The sequence below is a fragment of the Amblyomma mixtum genome, chromosome 9 (assembly GCF_055824585.1).
Source record: "Amblyomma mixtum isolate Tamu chromosome 9, ASM5582458v1, whole genome shotgun sequence".
Classification (NCBI taxonomy): domain Eukaryota; kingdom Metazoa; phylum Arthropoda; class Arachnida; order Ixodida; family Ixodidae; genus Amblyomma; species Amblyomma mixtum.
In genome coordinates, this window is record NC_143020.1 from 41,674,528 (window position 1) to 41,694,364 (window position 19,837).

The 19,837-nt window shown below is 44.1% G+C and overlaps 1 protein-coding gene across 4 annotated transcripts in view; it reads right to left on the bottom strand.

Moving 5' to 3' along the window:
* The window catches only part of Syt1 (Synaptotagmin 1), a 182,346-nt gene that overhangs the window by 128,020 nt on the left and 34,489 nt on the right, over nt 1–19,837 (bottom strand). For 3 of the 4 annotated variants that reach the window (XR_016285492.1, XM_089559812.1, XM_089559810.1), the window contains exon 1: nt 12,461–13,051. The exons of the other annotated variant lie outside the window; for it this stretch is intronic. The gene's annotated coding sequence lies outside the window, so the exon portion shown is untranslated. Of the gene's footprint in view, nt 1–12,460; nt 13,052–19,837 lie in introns of those variants that run through there. 4 annotated transcript variants of the gene reach the window in all.

Sequence of the window (19,837 nt, forward strand, 5' to 3'; positions counted from 1 at the left end):
TATATCTGCATAAAATGCAGATATAATACATAATATATGTAGAATATTTTACGTATTGTCACTTCCGTATGTGAATTGAAGTATAGGAAATGTGAATGTCGAATGGATAACGAATTCTGCCAGTTACCATGACGGGCAGTCGACCAATATCTCTTGGGCTTTCAGTAAGGTAACAAGAAATAGTAATCGCGAATCACACCAACAGTTATCGTATATAGATACTACAGATATCTGCTTTCCTCAACGGCTGCTAGCAGTAAAATGCTAACACAGTGCAGTTTTACAGCAGGAGCTGTATTAGCCTCAGTTCCTGCGGTTTCGCGCCGTCGATGTCGTCGTCCGTCCGCATGCCCTCTTTTGGAGTAAAAATACTGACATTTCTTCACATATGTGCAAAGACACCGGCAGAGGTACGACCATTTTACCCTACTTTCACTTCCCCCTTGACTATAAGGTCTTGCGAAGGCTAACTTGGGCAATGCAATTTGAACCGGGAGTCCCAACCCGGACCGTGGTGCAGAGTACGCATCCCTTCAGCCTCGAATACAGCCAGTAGTCCATAGGCTACTGCTGCTATTCCTGTATGATTAATGACATTTCATTGAGAGTGGGAGTAATGAACAGCTCCATCACTGTGTTAATCATTTCGCCGCGAATCAGCTGGTTGTTATCAGTTGTACCACGCGGGCAAACGGCTGTAATTTTTTGCATCCGGAAAATACCGGCGAGGGAAAGATTACAAACAACTGCTCTGTTTCTGGCCAAGGATAAGCTTCAGACGAAAAAGAAAAGCACATTTTCCACCGCGGCGGCTAATTCTAGCCTTGTAAGGCAACATGGAGACGGCTGAACTCTTAGGCCAAATGTTTCAACGAAATAAGCGAACACTGCGGAAAAGCTAGCTCTCGAATAAACGCCAACGTTACTTGCTCGACCAATTGCCACTATTACTCCTTTTCGGTATTGTTAATTTTTATTCAGAAAATCCAGAATGAAGTCGTTTCAAACTCTTTTTCTTCGTCTGCTTATTTAATATGTTTGTTTGGATTTTCTATGTTTACTTTTTTGAACTCCTTCGTTCTGCCATGAATGTCCCGGCCTTGTTCATTACTATACACTAACAAGATTACCGATTCTAGGCTTGAGCGACGAGGCCTTCGTGTATTTTACTTGCGTGTATGTCCAATTTATTATTACAAATAAACATTAATAATTACATTTATTTGTTAACTTATTCATACTGCTGTAAGGCTTAATTTGTGTCATGACATGGACGGAATACAAACGATACGAACAAGATACTAATAGATACCAACAAGCATTTATTCATTCATCCTGTTAATCTTCATTTTGGGGTGTACCTAATATTTTTGTTATCATTATTATTACTAGATTAATGAAGTGCACCAGGTGAAGCTACCGGCGAGAGCATTTTTGTCTTGGAAAATTAGAAAGGAAATCTATGCTGAGGAATGTATAATAGATATTTGGGTCTGTTGCCAATACAGTAGGCTGTCACCCGCCATTTCAAACATTATGGTCGCGTCAGTGCCCACACAAGGAAGTCAGCATCTTATTACTAACACCTACGTAACTGTGCCTACAAGCTGCTATTTCTTAACTCCACTTAAAACGTGCTGCACTGCAATTGGTTTCCGACGTGTACTAGTTAAATTACCTTGTATGTTTCTAACGTAGCTAAATAGTAGTGCGTTATTAATTAAGAAAAAAGGATTCTGTTCAAAGCTTTCCTACGAAGACTATGTGAATATAATTAGGAAAAAAACTTTTTGACTTGGCTGGTAAGTGTTCAATATTCGTGGTACTTTTAGCGTTTTCCTGAGATAAAAAAAGCCGCACTAGAAGTAGGCATTGCTCTTCCAAGAGGTGTTGACATCTACCTCCAAGTGCTAGATTCAGTCAAAAATGCTCACAGCTTTTATTAGCATTTCTGGCGTTATTTTTTCTCAAGATAGCTGAATGCTACTATGCTATTATGCTTGAGTGGTTCCTTGAAAACAGCCGTGAAGGCTATCAAGGAAAGCCAATCTTCCAATTGGAATTGTTCCTTCCAATAAACTTTTATGCCCGAAAACTTCACTGAGCTTATTACGAGCGTGAGAGTGCGATGGCTGTTAAAAAATTTATAGACGAAACATTCCGGCTCGAAGCGAGCCTTTTTAGAAAAGAAATGGTGCTCAGGAGTTCTTTTCTCGCATAACTGGTTGCTACACGTGTCTTGTCCAGTGAATCGATAACTCGTTCCGCACGCCTACATAGAACGACTCGGAACGGAAAGAAAACTCGTTCCATCTACGCGCACTTCATTTCCGTAATGCCCGAAATGGGATTCGTGCAAGACCTAGACTCACGATCAATACACAACTTCGTTATAATGTATGCATGCCGAGAAGACAGAGACATCACTCGAGACGGGAAAAGGGAAGCTAATCTGATAATGACGGCCAGTGCCAGGCGAAGTCATACACGTGTTCATTTATGCGTTGCCTTAGGTCGTAGATTACCCGCATTTCGTTTCTACTCAGCAGGAGACTGAGTGCTGTGGATAAAAGTCTGAAGTTGCACTTTTTATCACGGTATGACAGAGATAAAGCCAGTCCGGTTGCATGTAGAAGCGACTGGATAATGAAATTTAAATGAGCACAGACTAAAAAATAGTTATTATTACTCCTTTTCAGTTGAGAATGTCTAATGGGTGATATTAAAAAAAGTGTGCACCTGACGGATTCTTACGGGATAATCAAGAGTAGAATGCTGGTAACGTGTAGGCAATCACATTGAGGTCACCTGCATATATCAGTCTCACAGTAAACAGACAAATTTGAGATCAAGCAGACCATGTCATTGCGAATCCACGAAACAGCCCATGGACACACAAACAAAAGCACACTCACATAGACGCACATAGAACACGTAAGCAGCACGTACTAATATCATGAACAAATGCAATGCATACCACAGCCACGTAAGTAGCAGGCACAGACGCTCAATTCCCAAGCATACTCTCAGTTCCAGGTGTGCCCTAATGTGCTTCACTTTGATTAGCATACCGACATCAATAAAAAGTACAGGAAAAAGAAAAGGAAAAAAAAAAAGATAGGAAACTCACTGGAAGCAGCGACGGCTTATAGCCCTGCTAGCAATTCGCCAGAGGGGAATGTTCGGGTTCCACTCCGTGGTACAGAGAGAGCAAGCAGATGGGGAGTGGGGAAAGCGGGAAGAAAGGAACTAGAGACCGCGGGTCGTAGGGAAAGGCGCGCTAAATAATGCACATCGTCGGCGTCGTCGAAGGGCGCGCCGCGGTCGGTCCTATTGTCGGCGCACCGGAAAAAAAGGACAGGGCAATGCCAGCTTGCTCCGCGAAGGATGCGGCTGCCTTTTCGGGAACATAGCCCAGCGTCTGCAGCTACCGCCGGACCCACCGCCGTCGAAGTATCGAGCGAATCGCTCCGGAGGGAGTCGGAGTGAATCCCATTACTCTGCTACGAAGCGTGATGAGGAGGCACCTCCTTCAACTTGTAGCATGCGCGAAGGGCACATGCGCGCACGACGAGCATGTATGTATGTATGTATGTATGTATGTATGTATGTATGTATGTATGTATGTATGTATGTATGTATGTATGTATGTATGTATGTATGTATGTATGTATGTATGTATGTATGTATGTATGTATGTATGTATGTATGTATGTATGTATGTATGTATGTATGTATGTATGTATGTATGTATGTATGTATGTATGTATGTATGTATGTATGTATGTACGTACAGAGGGCAAAACGCATGTCTAGAACACGTTCTGAGCGTGTTTCGGGCTGATCACGCGATAACTACCGATAAGATTTGGTTAAATATAGTCTGGATGTAAACATGTGCAGTTAAACTCATAGAATTTAGTCGTCAATTTTTGCCTTCTTGGTCTGAGCGGCTTTGGGAGCGACGGAAAACACAGTTTGGTTGTTCTAGGCATGTGTTTTGCCCTCTGTACGTACGTACGAACGTATGTATGTATGTATGTATGTATGTATGTATGTATGTATGTATGTATGTATGTATGTATGTATGTATGTATGTATGTATGTATGTATGTATGTATGTATGTATGTATGTATGTATGTATGTATGTATGTATGTATGTATGCATGCATGCATGCATGCATGCATGCATGCATGCATGGATGTATGTATGTATGTATGTATGTATGCATGTACGAGGGGGTACCCAAAAGAAACCGGACTAAATTTTTTGGTCGGCAAAGCTTCTGTGGTACCGCGGTTTGCCACTAGGAGCGCATAGAGCGAACATTCCAGAGTCAGTAAGCCGAGTGCCGTCGTTGAAGGTCAGACTAGTTTAGGCAGAATTTTAGAGTGACGACTGTTTTGTGTGAACGTCGTTTTTGCAATGGCTGATTTTCGTGAACAGCGTGCGCCGGTGAAATTCTGATTTTTGCTCGGAAAAAGTTCAATGGAAACTCTTGAAATATTCAGAAAGACGTACAAGGACGATGCTATGGGGACAACTCAAGTGTTCCTTTATCGAATCCTGAATCAAAGCAACAATCATGCCAATGGAAACCTTCAAATTCACCTCGCCTCAAGAAAGCTCGTCAGGTGAAACCAAACCTGAAAACAATGCTGATTTGTTTTTTCGACGTGAGAGGAGTCGCCCATTGAGAATTTGTTCCGCAGGGTCAGAAGTTAGCCAGGCTTTCTACTTGGATGTTTTGAAAAGATTGGGCAACAGTGTGCGGTGGAAGCGGCCAGATTTGTGGCGGTCGGGTGACTGGTTTTTCCATCATGGCAATGCTCCTGCTCACACAGCCCTGTCTCTACGACAATTTTGGACCAAAAATGGCATGACCCCTATTCCTCAACCCTCATACTGTCCCGACCTTGCCCAGTGCAACTTTCTTTGTTTCCTAGAATGAAAAAAATAGGTGAATGGAAAGCTATTCGCTGATGTTGCTGAGGTGAAGAAAAAAACGACGGAGGCACTGTCAAGCATCACAAAAGATGAATTTAAACAATGTTTTGAAAAATGGAATGAAAGATTCGACAAGCGTATCATTGCAAGTGGGGAATACTTTGAAGGAGATTGAAGGTCGGTGCTTAAAATGTGAACAAATAAGTTCAAACAAAAATAAGTCCGGTTTCTTTTGGGTACCCCCTCGTATGTATGTATGTATGTATGTATGTATGTATGTATGTATGTATGTATGTATGTATGTATGTATGTATGTATGTATGTATGTATGTATGTATGTATGTATGTATGTATGTATGTATGTATGTATGTATGTATGTATGTATGTATGTATGTATGTATGTATGTATGTATGTATGTATGTATGTATGTATGTATGTATGTATGTATGTATGCGTTCATGTATGTATGCATGCATGCATGCATGTATGTATGTATGTATGTATGTATGTATGTATGTATGTATGTATGCGTGCATGTATGTATGGTATGTATGTATGTATGTATGTATGTATGCGTTGTTGTGTGTGTATGTATGAATGTATGTATGTATGTATGTGTTTATGTATGTATGTATGTATGTTAAGAAGCTAAACCTGTTCAATGATATAATAAGCGTTATCGACATCTTATAGTCACCTTTCTTACTCTCGGCCCTCCTCGAATACACGTTTTGTATCTTGGCACCCATTGCGTCGTTTTAAGTCTGCCGGTTGAAAGAATGAACTTGTTGGGATGCTAACCGATACTGAAGCCCCATCATCATACATCGAGTTCTTAGGTGAGTGATGTTAATGCGATTCGAAGTCATGTCGTTAAATAGGTCAAACCGGCAGACTTTTGAAGTTATAGGCCGAACACTGAAGAAAGTGAAGCGTTGGCGATTATGGAAGACTGTAAATTGACTTGGTGGGGTAGGGAGGTATTGGAAGAGGGTCAAGGCAGGGGTAATTGCTGATCACTGAGTGAGCCTCAGTTTTGATTTCCAGTGGGCTTAGAACGGGTGATGGTGATAATGACGACACTTGCTAGTTAGCTAGTGCGTAGGAGGAAGAAGCGCCAGGGGAATGAAAATAAGGTTTTTCGAGTACAGGTCGAACACGAGTAGTTGGCCTCGAACATCGAATCTAGTATCCAGCAATGAAGGGCAGGTACAGTTAATCACAAGCGGGTTCTTATTTTTGTTGGCTGGAGTACTGAACCTCGATGAATAATAGACCAATAAACTCCATCGAATAAACTTCGGCAAATATAGGATCTATAAACTCCGTACAACTGTTGTTCTTAGTAAAAATATTTATATGTTTTTTGCATGTTGTATTTGTGTGTTTGTTGTATGTATTTTATGTATTTTGTTTGTTCAGCAACAAAGGACGCATTTGTTTAGAATAAGAATAATTGTCTTGCATGGGCACACGTATGGATGCCCTTAAATGAACACAGTGTATGTGTTAAAACTGCGCAGGTCGTGCTTATTCGATTCGCAAGCGTAAAGCGGCGCGACCATAAACTATTTTTTTCACGAAACTGGCTTCTCCGTAGGGGAAAAGTTAAAAATTATTCTACAGGACCATATCACTAAATGCAGACTCTGCCTAGAACGGAAACACTGGCAAAATACCAACGTTCAGAAGGTCAGCTTTGTCGATTGAACAAGGCTATATAATAGGTAACACAAAGGACCCTACCTCGGCCTGATGAGGACTGGTTTCACCACCCTCATCAACGCCGCCATTGCCATCATGAGCCGAGTTCAGTTCCCTGCCGAACAATTGCCCAGGCTCATCACTCCGCTAAACTCTCCCTCCCCCCTCCTTGATGACGTTTTTCTTCTCCTCTGTTAGGGAGGAGATTATACATAGTGAAAAGAAGCATCACAGTTTCTATATGAGAGACGATCTGACCGTGCCGTAAATTGTCGACCTGAATTGCTACCTATAATGTGCGATACGGCGGTACAGGGTCGATCAAAAGTTTCCATGCCACAGGCTCTACTTTTGAGCAGTATAGCCAGGCAGTTAGGAAACCTCCGAAGCTCAAATTATCTGTAGAGGGCAGAAGAAGTAGCGTCCTAACCTCTAAAAACTTATATCTTTGTCGGCATCGTAAGTGCCAGGATATACCGCAGACCATGTGGCCTGGGAACTTTTGAGCAACCCTCTACATTCGCCGGCATAATTACGCGAGGCAAGTTTGAAGTGTAGCTCATAACATCCACAGCTTTAGCTTCAACTTCATGAGCGAAGAGTCGGTGTTTCGGCTGTATTTAGACTTTGGCCGCATTTAAGAGCCCTAGACACAAACACGGGTAAGCCAACCTGACGCTTATTGTCCGAACTCTATGCCACCTTAGCGCTTTCATCATATACAGTTGCATAATTTTGACTACGATGAAGGAAGGAATGTTGCTAGCTCTGCTATCCGGCGTGACCGGCGACAAAAAGGAAGCATGATACAATAACAAGACTGATTGTGTTACATCTACCGAAGCGTCACCATTGTTCTTTCTATGAGAACGCTACCTCCCCATAGTCGCGCGTTGCCTCACACCGCTGTGAAGGATGGCCGCAATGTCAGAGCATTGGCTTTGGCTGGTGAGCGTTCGCGCATTTCTGGAAGACAATAAAGGCTTTGAAAGTCGGAATTCGGTATCACTTTATCTGTGAGGGCAAATTCGTGAATCCCGAGGGTTGCTTGCCGCTAGGATAGCGGCGACATATCGAAAGCCGACGGTTGATAAAAGTATGTACTTAACGCCAGGAACCAATCGAAACGCCTGAACAGTAACGTGAGCATAATGCATCAAATGTGCCAATTCGACATGCACATGGCACATCATCAACATGCCTGATAACAAGATGTCAATATGGCTGCTTGCTTCCTTAAAATGTCTGGTGAAATAAATACCATGTACCTGTAATTGATAGTAAACTGCTGCCCACAAGCCACTCAGTAAAAGCTTTAAGTTTTGAGCAGCTAGAGTTGGAAGGAGCACAGATTAGGCCGACGAAAGCGTAGCGAGTTAGGGCGCATAAAATGGTTAATACGAGAAAGCGCAAATAGCTGGAACCAATTCGAATATGCTGATATGCTTCTGAGTTTACTGGGTCATGACGTAATGGTGCCGGTCATGTTATTATAGTGGCTCATGTGTTCGAAGCTCAGTACATTGCCAAGGTTTGTGACTGACGACGGGAGAGCTGGAAGTGTAAGATTTTCAGTTTACTCAAACTTGTACACAAGCCATTTTCAGTTTCGTAGAATCGTATTCATATTCAAGGCGTCAAGAGTGTGGTTAAAGGGACCCCGTCGTTTCCCAGAGAATAAATAAATACCTTTGAGATCTTTTTGCGACATGTGCCTGCCGCGATGGCTCAGTGGTTATGGCATTCGGCTAACCCGAAAGACGTGCTTTCGATTCCGGCCGCGGCGGTCGAATTTCGATGGAGGCGAAATTCTAGAGGCCCGTGAACTGTGCGATGTCAGTGCACGTTAAAGAACCCCAGGTGGTCGAAATTTCCGGAGCCCGTCATTACGGCGTCCCTCATAGCCTGAGTCGCTTTGAGGCGTTAAGCTCGCATAAACCAGTTTGTGACATGTCTTTGCTGTAGACATTTTCTACAACTCAAGCGCTTCAGTTATCGTGAAGGCATATCGGACGCGTGCTCAACGCTTTGTGCATCCTATCTTATCATCGCAGACATGTCTCAGGATGCACTCATTGTTCACGCTTCAGAAAGCTGATTTCAGCTTCCTGCTGGCATCGCGTGGGGGCTGTACGCACAGCGCTGAGTAGTTTCATTCGAGCAGGTGCTTGCAGCGTTTTTGCAAACTCACAGTAAAGAGGGTCGAAGCATTACCATTTGGACAGTCAGAGAATCGAAGATAAGTCAGCAGTCGCGCTTTTACAATGCCCTAGAGTCCGAATTACAATCTACGGTATTGCGTACGCGGTTTAGCACCTGTCAGGTACCACAAAGACCTATCGCGCTCAGAAGCCTGCAGCTTCCCGAGTATCGCAGACGCAGCGTCGGTCGTTCTCAGTCTATTGTTCCCGCAAGCGAAGGGCGAGATTCAATGACCTTGCAGTTATGTTTAGGTCGACTGCACCGGGAGTACAGACTCGGACAGACGCCGAATGACAGTTTTCCCAGGTGGCTATGCAAAACACGTCGCGGGTGGTATTTCAAAACCTTTTTGCCTGTCTTATACATAAAAAAACTTGTCAGGCGAATAGTTAGCACTAGTTGCGCATATACAAGGTCTTTCATCTGACACAAAATTCTTAAAAAGAGTGTTTTTCAGGTAGAAGACCGATTTTTTTTCGGCATAGCATTTTTCGCGGTCTAGTACATCAGAATACTGCTAAGACATGCTAACTAGCAGGCTGGTTAAGTAATACTTAATAATTAACTTTTTAACTATTACTGTTAGGCTCTTTAGTTGTTGACAGGCGTGTAGCCCACCGTAAGTAATGTCCATATCAGTGTTTTGAATCTCAACAACGCGGTTACTTTAGGTGTGTGGTCCAACAAATTATGACTACATCGTGCCGAAGTACATGCGCTTTTGAGAAGCTTGCAGGCAAACCAACCTCTCCAGTGCACGAAACTCATTGAAATAGCCAAAATTTGTTAGCCTGCAGGGCCGTGGCTACTCGCGTTTTCCTAATTCTAAAAAGTAATATGGATATTAGTTATGGTGAGCTATACGCCTCTCAATACTTAAAGAGCCTAACTGAGATAGTTAAAAACTTAACTATTCAGTATTCGTTGACCAAGCTGCTGGTTAACACGTCTTACCAGTATTCTGATATACTACACCGCTGAAAATGCAATGCCTAAAAAAAAAGCGTTTTTTTTTTAAACTCAAAAAGCTTGTTTTTTAAGATTGTGTAAAATCTCAAGGGAAACACTCTGTATATGACACAAGTAAGGCCTGAAGCAATGGTTCGCAGAATAATGTCGGAGGACTCAGGCGCGAACAGGCAAGCAGCGAAACGAACACCAGAGGTCATTGGCCCAACTAGCAACCGAACCAGGGACGTCATGACTCACGAGGTTCCGCGCGACAAGAAACCCTTCTAAGTATTGACTCAGCAAGCTTTAGTGGCCCGAAGGTGAGCCCAACGGCGCTCGCATGCTCCTGCGGGCAGAGGATGGACTGCCCGTTAGCAAACCTGCGTACGCAGTCTGGCGAAGAAAAGAGCTCGGATTTTGCGGTTAGGAATAGGATAGATCGAGGGAAAGGATTTGTGGAGGAAAAAAGAATGTATCCGCCGAAGATCCCGAGAATGCAGGATTGTTAACATAGGCGTCTGCTTATTTTGCTTATATTTTCACTCCCGGCTCAGTGAAAAGCCGTGCCCCAAAACTTGAAACCGTTTTCTTTGGTTTATCCAGAGCAGCTTGCGACAGTTTGTACGGCATTTCGTTAAATGAACGCTGCTGATGGGCAGGAAAATATTTCTTGAGCCGCAGTAACTGGGGACTAGTTGTGAATAAAAATAATATTTGAAGATAAAAATGATCAGTATGGAACATGCGCAGTTCATTCCGGCCATCATTTATAAGCTGTTAAGGCTTATTTGAGTGGCTTAACAGTTAGGTGAAAAGATTTCCTTTCGTGTATTCATAGTCTATAGACAAAAGTCTGCTAAAAGTGTATGGCCGTAAATCTCTAGATTGTCTACACGGTTTGTATTGCCCATAGACTACTCTATAGGAATTCTCTATAGAAAGTGTACAAACTTTATAGACAAAAATCTATGGACATTTTACAGACTGTCTCGAGATATTTTTGCAAAGGTTGACCCGTTAAAAGCTGTTTTCAACATTTTCTATCGACGTCATCGGGTGAATTCCCGGAGTTCTTATTTTCATGAAGAGTTTTCGTTTTATTGAAACAAAAAGTAATCAACGTATTTTTTTTTAGTTTGAAGGAAAGTAACGGCACCATCTGCAGAAAGAAGCAAACAAAACAACGTGGAAATACGGGCGATTGATTGAGAATCCAGTAGAGCTATGTATGACTAAAATTTCCGCTGCAGTGATCGATGAAAGATCACCTAGTTTAGAGAAGTTTGTTCTGCATCTCCGCTCCAGAAAAAGTCGGCCTGAAGGACGCAAAAGAATGGGGGTCGAGAAAGGCAGAAAACACCTCGTCTCGGCGCAGCGAACAAAAGCAGGGCTGGAAACCCTGGAAGCAGTGACAGCGTCACCTCCCATCTCATTGTTTGCGATTGCTTGTCGGAATTCTAGGCTAAGTGTGTCTTCTGGGCGCACTCGGCACAATGCACGACATGTCTCGATGAGAAGCCCTCCCCAACATGTTTCGAAGGACTTGCCGTGATTTCGCATTGCGACATGTGCTAGACTTATCTTAGGACAGTTTATTAAGTGCCGAAGAATACATATGCGCTCCGTGCGCAAGTCTTACGTGGCAGCCATAACGTTTTCAGCGTGCTCATGTCCAGAATTCTTGCACAGAAATTTTGGATATTGGAATTAAGGTACTGTTAAAGAAATAATGAAGGTAATGCTCCATTCTTCCGATGCGTGGCAAAAACTTTCTTTTAAAGTTTTTCAGTGTTTCCATCGATCGCATCGAGCAGTTAAGCCTGCCATAGAAAACCAACGGAGAACGTTTTTGACCGTAGGAAGAACGTTAATAGCGGAAAAAAATGTAAGCCTGCCGAGAGGAGGTCTGCGTATATATATATATATATATATATATATACGCATACGCGTGTGTGTGTATATATATATATATATATATATATATATATATATATATATATATATATATATATATATATATATATATAATTGATTTTTATAGTGAAATCTTAAAATATATTAAAAAATTGTGTTCATAATCTGTTTCTTGTTGAAAAATGCTTTTGTCCAAAATTGTCGGGTATGTTCTCTCAAGCTCCAATCTCTTCACCTCGAAGAAATATGTGTGCGCCAGCTGTTATTTACCAAGAAGCGTATGTCTGAACGTTAGCTCATAAAATATGAAAAGCCGGCTGCTCATTTTAGATTTTCTTCCAGGAAAAATAACGCGAAATAAGCAATAACCGGCGCGGTTTGTAGCGGCTGTCACTGAGTAAAAAGTTTTAAAATAAGCATGTTATAGCTTTGATATCTTGTGTGTAGCAAAGAATTTATCATTTGTGCCTTGATGAACTGGGCTAGTAATGTCTTCAGTGGTCATGTTTGTTGTAGAATGCATTCCTATCTTCTGGAAATATCTTCCAGGAACCGAGCAAAACTTCCCGAACAACTTATAATGTATACCGTTTATGATATTAATTGCGGGTTCGAATATATCGTTTAATGATTGAGTGATACGCTAGCTAGAATACTGAAAAGAGCAAGGAAGTATATTAATTTCACTTCGTTCACAGTAAAATAGCACAAAACTGCATCTTTTCACGACTTACTCACCCAGAAGATCAGGTCAAAATACGAGCTCAGATCCTTATTTCTCTGAAGTTCCGGCGCACGAGACCTTGATGACCATATCGATTTCTCCAAACACACTCTTTACAGCGTCACGGTATTAACCACCACAGGGAAGCCGAAACACTGCTTTCCACTTCTTTCAGAGGCGGATATTTTCCAGGGGAGCCGCACAATCACACCAGAAAAAAGACGCCTTGTTTGTCATCCTCCGAGACACTCTGAAGGCAGCCACGCACCCCCACACGGCACTCGACACAAGGTGTCGCAAACAGTCCGTGGAGCCGGCGGCCCCCAAACAGTGTCAGCCACTCTCTACAGGCATCGGTTTTCCAACGCAACAAGCAGCACTGTCTCCTTCCTCGAGGTTTCGACGCGACGAAAAAAGAACCGCCTCTTGCAAACAGCGTGGGCCGGTGTGACGAGCGAACACGTCGAGGGTGTGTATGTATGTGACGCACGCAACCGAACCCAGCGGAGGACAGGCTCCGAGCTCCGGGCGAAAACCTCGAACGTTAAGCGACGCCTGCAGAGCGTCGTGGCTGCCGCCGCGTCTCAAACTGTCGCGACGACTGCCATGCGAGCTGCCGACGGCTGCGGCGCGTTTAGAAAGCGGGAGAGAAGGAAACAAAAAAAGAAAGAGAACGAGAGAAAGAGTAGTGAGAGAGGGAAGCAGCTCCACCCCCGCTTAGGCTTCGCGGGCCTCATGTCGCGAGAGAAATGATGCAAGCAGTATATAGCGACTGCAGCGCCATCTAGGAGTTGTTTGCCTCGCTAAGTGCGAGTATGGAGCTCCGCCGGGCTGCAGAGCTTGCTCTGCTAGGCTCGGCTCCCTCGCGCCGGGAGCCCCCGAATGTCGAATGTCCCCTCCGCTTCCCCACTGCCTTTTCGATCCGTTTTCCCCTTGCCTTTCCAACCATATCGCAAGCTCGGCAGCAGTTCTCCCCTCTTTCGAGTCCCGAATTAAAATGGCTTCGAAAGAGCTCTCGCTAGCTTTCGTTCAATCCACGAAGCCCTGTTATAGAAACCTGTGCTGCTCGCGCCGTGGGTTCCAAGGCTACAAGCCTGGGGAGACGGCGAAGTTTTTAGGGGAAGCTGGGAAGGCAGATCTATAATGTAAGGAGGCACGGGAGGAGCCAGAAAGAATCATTTCGCCTCTCGCTGGCTCTTAATGCCCTCGGCGATGCCGAATGTTAATGGGCCTCGTCGGATGCTCTGCGAACCTCACCGTTGCTACGAGCTACGAGGGGCTCTTTGGTAGTCATATGCCACTTTTGAGCCTTCCGGAGAGGGTTGTAACTTAGTGTCGATGAAAGAGAGCATCTAAGCTCTGCATTATTCTGTACATAATTTTTGATGAAAAGCTGCCAGGGAGAAGACTCCTAAATGATTCACACTCGAGATGTTATGGAACACGAAAGCATTTAAAAAAGTGCGCAGATTAGGGAGTCAACTTTAGAAACAAAAAATATCTAAGACGTCGTCGCTATTCATAGTTAACTGTTATGAGCAGTTAAAATAAAACGTAGTAAAATAGTACACAGATCTAACTACCTGCGTACCTCGGATGCACTAATGCTACTTGACAGGAGAAGTTTGAAGAATGGCGATGTTTTTTACGCCACTGATCAATATTCTTTTGTGCTTTCACGCCTTTCGTAGAACTAACGGAAGTAATTTATACACCTTTATGTAATGCTTGCAAAATTTCAACATCTTGGATTATACTGCTGTTTTATTGTTACGCAGGTTAACCAAAATGCACTGCGCCGCATTCGCTCAAGTTTCCGTGGTTTGAGAGCAGCTTTAAAAGCTGGCTTAGGATCGATAAAAGCTTGCTCACTAAAAAAAACAAACGTAGTAAATAAATATGAATAAGATTACGCAATGCACAACATAAGCTGCTGAAAAAGCTAACGTGATGCGAAAGGAGTGAGTTTACTGCCCGAGTTTAAATCGGTGCTTAGGTTCCTGATGTTAGTGCCAGCCAGCACAGCGCTGAGTGTTTTTGTTGCAGGCGAAGTAATAACGAACATGTCAAAGCTCATAAAGCAGTGTAATGCGCGGTTCTCTGTACATTCCGGCCTGAGTTCGGGGAGCACCCATTCCATTGTGGTTTATCAATCATAAAAACATAATGAATGCATAAAAGGAAGAATCGTCGACGATGTATTACTCTTACTGCGCCTTCTCCTGATGGTCATCATAATCACCATAAAAACCGAAACCATCGTCGTAAACATCAAAACACTGTGATATGTACAGAGGGCAAAACGCATGCCTAGAACAACCAAACTGTGTGTTCCGGAGCTCCCAAAGCCGCTGCGACCAAGGCAAAAAATGACGATGAAATTCTATGAGCTTAACAGCACATGTTTACATCCAGACCATTTTTAACCAAATCTTATGGCTAGTTATCGCGTGTTACGCCCGAAACACGCTCAGAGCGCGTTCTAGACATGCGTTTTGCCCTCTGTACATGCAGTATTGATCTTTTATTAACTCTTTCGTGGCCATCTGCCTCTTGTGAACGCTGAACATCTTCAAATTGCATGCGATGGCGCGCTCAAAGAAAGAACGAACTGAACGAAGGAATCGCGGAAGAAGCCGCGAATTGCTAGCGGAACCCCGCAATAATAAAAAAAAATAAAAAAATCAAACGGCGGGAACGATTTCGCGAGAACGGAGTGCGTCATGGTTCCTGTTTTAGAAACGCCAGAAGAGATCCACCCCCGCGGATTTCCGGCCGTGGGAATGGAGCTTGCGTGCTCGACAGAGTCTGTAAACCGTTTTTCGCCACGGCCACGGCCGCTTTTCTCATTCTTAGTGTTCCCGCCGCCGCACGCTAGGTGGCGCGAGAATAGCCCCTCGCGTGCCCTGTGCCTTCCATGAAGCAATCGCCTGCAGAAGGAGGGCTGAGAGATATTTAAAAAAAATCAAGAGAAAGAAAGGAAGGCGCATTCATTGATGCGAAGGCAGAACCGCGGCTCAAAAGCCCTCTAGGCACTTTGCAACATTTCCATTTACTGCGGTGTAAGGAAAAAAGCTGAGAAAAATAACGACCTATGCCGGTTTGCGTGAATAAATAAAGGAAGGTATGCAATCTTCGGGGCTTATTACAGCGCGGAGACGAGCTGTTCCCCACTATACGTGCCTCGGTAAACACAGTGAGTCGCCGCGGTTCGTTTACGGCACCGTAAAAAAAGGCGTAAACTTGTTTGACCCTTCACGAAAGGTAAAAAAAAAACAGACTGTTGCGAACAGTATGTAATGTAGAGAGTATCTTGAGCCCGAGACTTTCCAGATTGTCTGTGGAACGGAGACTACACTACGATCAACCGCAAGTCCCATCAAAACGTTTATTGGAACAATGTTTTTTTTTTTTCAGGTAGTCTCGCACTCGTTGTCGGCTGCGGTTTACGATGCCTTCCATTAAGTAGTTAAAAAATTGGCAGTGGTTTAGCTCTGGTTAAACCTGGAGGATTGCGAAAGCAACGAGGAGAGAGAGAGAGGCGATGAAGAGCGCGCGGCAGCTGTGGCGGCCCCGGCACGCTAGCTATGCGCCGCTACTGCGCATGCGCAACTGGCGAGCGCGGCGGCGGCACCTCTGGGTCACCCGAGCATCGACGGCGGCGGCGCGTCAGCTGTGCGCCGTGTGACGTCACTGCTCCTCGCGCATGCGCAGTTTAGCCTCGCCTCAGCTCCACGAAATGGCTCGGAGACTAGCATAGTGTTGCTTCCGCAACAAAATAAATAAGTAAAAGGAAACCTATGTTTAAGCTTCAAATCAATTTTTTAGAGACAGATAATGCGGAAATAATACAAGCTATATGAAAGCATTCCTGTTTGTTAAACGATGCGTATTTATCTTCAATTGGGGATAGATTCTTTAATTAATATAAGGTTCAAACTACGGAAGTTGATGAAATAAACAGACACTCCCACTCCCTTCATCCGCAGTTTAATCCATGTAAATAGCGCGGGGCCTCAATTGCGGCTCCGTGGGCTCAAAATAGGGGAGTATGGCACTCTCCAGACGTTCCTTAGAGGAAGAGCAAGAGAGAGAGAGAGAGAGAGAAAACTTTATTGGTTTGGTTTGGTTTATGGGGTTTAACGTCCCAAAGCGACTGAGGCTATGAGAGACGCCCTAGTGGAGGGCTCCGAAAATTTCGACCACCTGGGGTTCTTTAACGTGCACTGACATCGCACAGTACACGGGCCTCGAATTTCTCCTCCAAAGAAATTCAACCGCCGCGGCCGGGATCGAACCCGCGTCTTTCGGGCCAGCAGCCGAGCCCCATAGCCACTGAGCCACCACGGCGGCAGAAAAACTATTGTCAGCAATACGTTGGTGAAGTTCTGGGTACTTCAGCCGCTCCAGGTGGCCGGCAGTTTCAGTCTGTCAGCCGCCTCCTGCGCTCTTACCGTGGCCCTGGACTGAACGCCGGGGTCCGGGCTAGCGAGAACAGCTTAACAAATTATTACAGGGAGCTTAGGAGCGAGCTTGCCTCCTCCGCACGTTTCGCTCAGCCGCGAACAGGCTACCACGTGGAGGCGGCTGCAAACGCGCTCACAGCCAAACACGTGGACATATTCCAATATCTTTCCAGATTTGGTAAATCCGTACTGTCAGCTGTGCGGCGAGCCTGCCACTTTAGACCACATAATCTGGGACTGCACGGAGGATACGCCTCCGGCAGATCTAGTCACATCTCCCACACTTGAAAAGTGGGAAGCTTACTAATATTTGGCTGTTCTGTTCTGAAGAAGAAATAAAATCTAATTTCTCAAGTCTTCTGCCCCCAACTGCCCTCCAAAAAGAAAATACGCGTCATCTCCTCGTTCTCTTATTGTTCCACTTGAAACTTTCAAAGGCTCGCGCTTATTAAGAGATAGTTACCATCCGTCGAACTGGACAGAAGAGACCATTTGAGGGAAGGCATATAACTCGCTTCCGAATGCCACTGCCAAGTGTTCCGCTGGAAGCCAAGTGTTCACTGGAAGCACGTTTACGCGAAAATTGTGCATGTTACTTTTATAACTAGTTTGTATTTAGCCAGTTGCGCCGACTGCCTAGCACTGCTCAACAAACCGTTGTGGCTTGGGCTGACCCGAAGAAGTAATACAGAAAATTGTTAAGATCCTATTCAAGCATTTATAATAATATTTTTATAATTATAATTTAGTTAACAAAATGAGCAGGTTAAAGCAACTGTCGCCTTTTCATGCAGATCTGCATTGACCTTTTCCTCTCTCGGCGTTCTCCGGAAAGCTTGGTGCCGAAAAAAATTACTTGCCTTGGTTTTTCCTAACGATGAAGATAAATATGAAACGGTAATTTGCCTTTCACGCACATTGAATGTGTCGGTTTGGTTTAATTTGGTTTATAGGATTTAACTTAACAAAGAAACACCGACAATAAGGAAAACCGTAAAGGAGGGATGCGGATAATTTCTACCGCCTGGAGTTCTTTATCATGCACTGATATCGTACAGTACACGGGCATCTAGCATTTCGCTTGACTTCGCCGCGTCCTGGATCGAACCCGCGTCTTTCTGATCCGCAGCTGAGTACCCTAACCATTGAGCAACCGAGGTGGCTTTCAATGTGCTCGTGTCGTCGTCATTAGAGTCGTTATAAAATTTCTGGGACAGCGCACTGTATTTGTACTACTACAGCACAACTTCTGTAGTATTAGAATTACAGGTTTCTCTACATTTCAATACCATTCTTTACTCTCAACAAAACGAAGTAGAAGAACTAAAATACTTCTTTCTGGGCGTTATCAAGAGAATATATATATATATCCTCTAAACATCTGCGCAACGAAAGGCAATGGTTGAACTCTCATTCGTGCTATTACGTTGATGCGGGTATACTGGCAACAGATAAGCAGTTTGCACTAAACCAATAATTTATAGGTCGCTTTGTTGCTTTCTTGTCATAGGTCCAAAGTTGATCCAAAGTTGTGATATAGTTGAAAACATGCAGCAGCACCGCCTGGGTTTCACCACAGCTTTCCTTGCACATTGCACGATACGAACAGTGAAAGGGGCTGGGAAATGGGGGGGGGGGGGAGCTGCGGGAAACCGCGTCTCAATAAATGGCAAGACGAACATTGAGCGTTACAGCTAGGAGTTCCGTAAGTGCTGGACACAGACTGGCGCTGCACGTCGGTAGCTTGTGTGTCCAGGGGAATCACCTCCCCATCCTCCTCCCCTCTGTTCTGTGCCCGGAGATCCTGGCCCCGCATCCGCAAAACGACGCAAACGTGCGCCCACAGAAAATTGACAGACGCACCGCCGTAAAGTTTACGGCTCCGCTTCTGGTTTTCCCGTGTAGGCTTAGCTCGCTCTGCACGTATACCTCGTAAACGTGTAACTCGTTCCTGCTTCAGTCCGTCGGGGCCAATTACTATCAGTTTCTCGAAGTTATTGGAAGCTAGAAGAAGCATGCTATTGAAAGGCAAAATGGCAGTAGCTGCAGGAAGATGCCTGTAGACGAAAAAAAAGTTTTTCTTATACCAGTGAAAAGTGTTTACTGTTTTGCGTTAAAGAATGAAGCGCATTACGACATCGTGCTGGTGGCAGTCGTTCGCGAACATGTACCAACGGTTTGATAGGATGCGTTTACTGCAGCATGTTTCGCGGTCTGTAATAGCTGGGGGTCTGGGAATACTTAAGAACTTGATAAAAAGAATTGACAAAAGTTGCGGCGCTGTGGCACAAAGAATTGAGCTTACCATCTCAATGTTGAAAATATTTCTCTAAACGGAGCTTTTAAAGCGGCTGGTATTGATGCCGTTTGTTACAATGCGGGCGAGAGTCATGGCTTGATATACTTTGGGTTACAGAACTGAAGGGACCACTAAAGTGACTTTAAAAAAGTTTTATTTCAGAACAGTTTAACGATGCACTCACGAAATGACGAGCGCCACAGGCACAGTTCCATAAAAAGTGAGAAGCTGCTGTGTTCGCTTCGTCTTCTTTAATAATGTCCGTGCTACTAGAACTTGATTAAAAAGGCCAAAGCTTGTCTCGTCAACATACATCATTATTTATTTATTGCACAAACCCACACCACCCTGAGACATTACAGCGGGGAGGAATCACGAACTTATCTTACGCAGGTTAGGCCATAGAGATGAGAACTTTATTATTCGTGCGTCTGTCTTCAACACATTTTGCCAATGATATAGCGGACCCGGAATACTGATCGTGATAAAATCACGATGGTCAAATGTATCTTGCACAACCGCATACTCAAACACCGAGCTTTTTTGTATCGGCAGAAAGGCTTTATTTTTTGAAGTTTTCCTTATGTTCTTCGTATATGGCAAAAACAAATCGCTAGCCGGCCTCC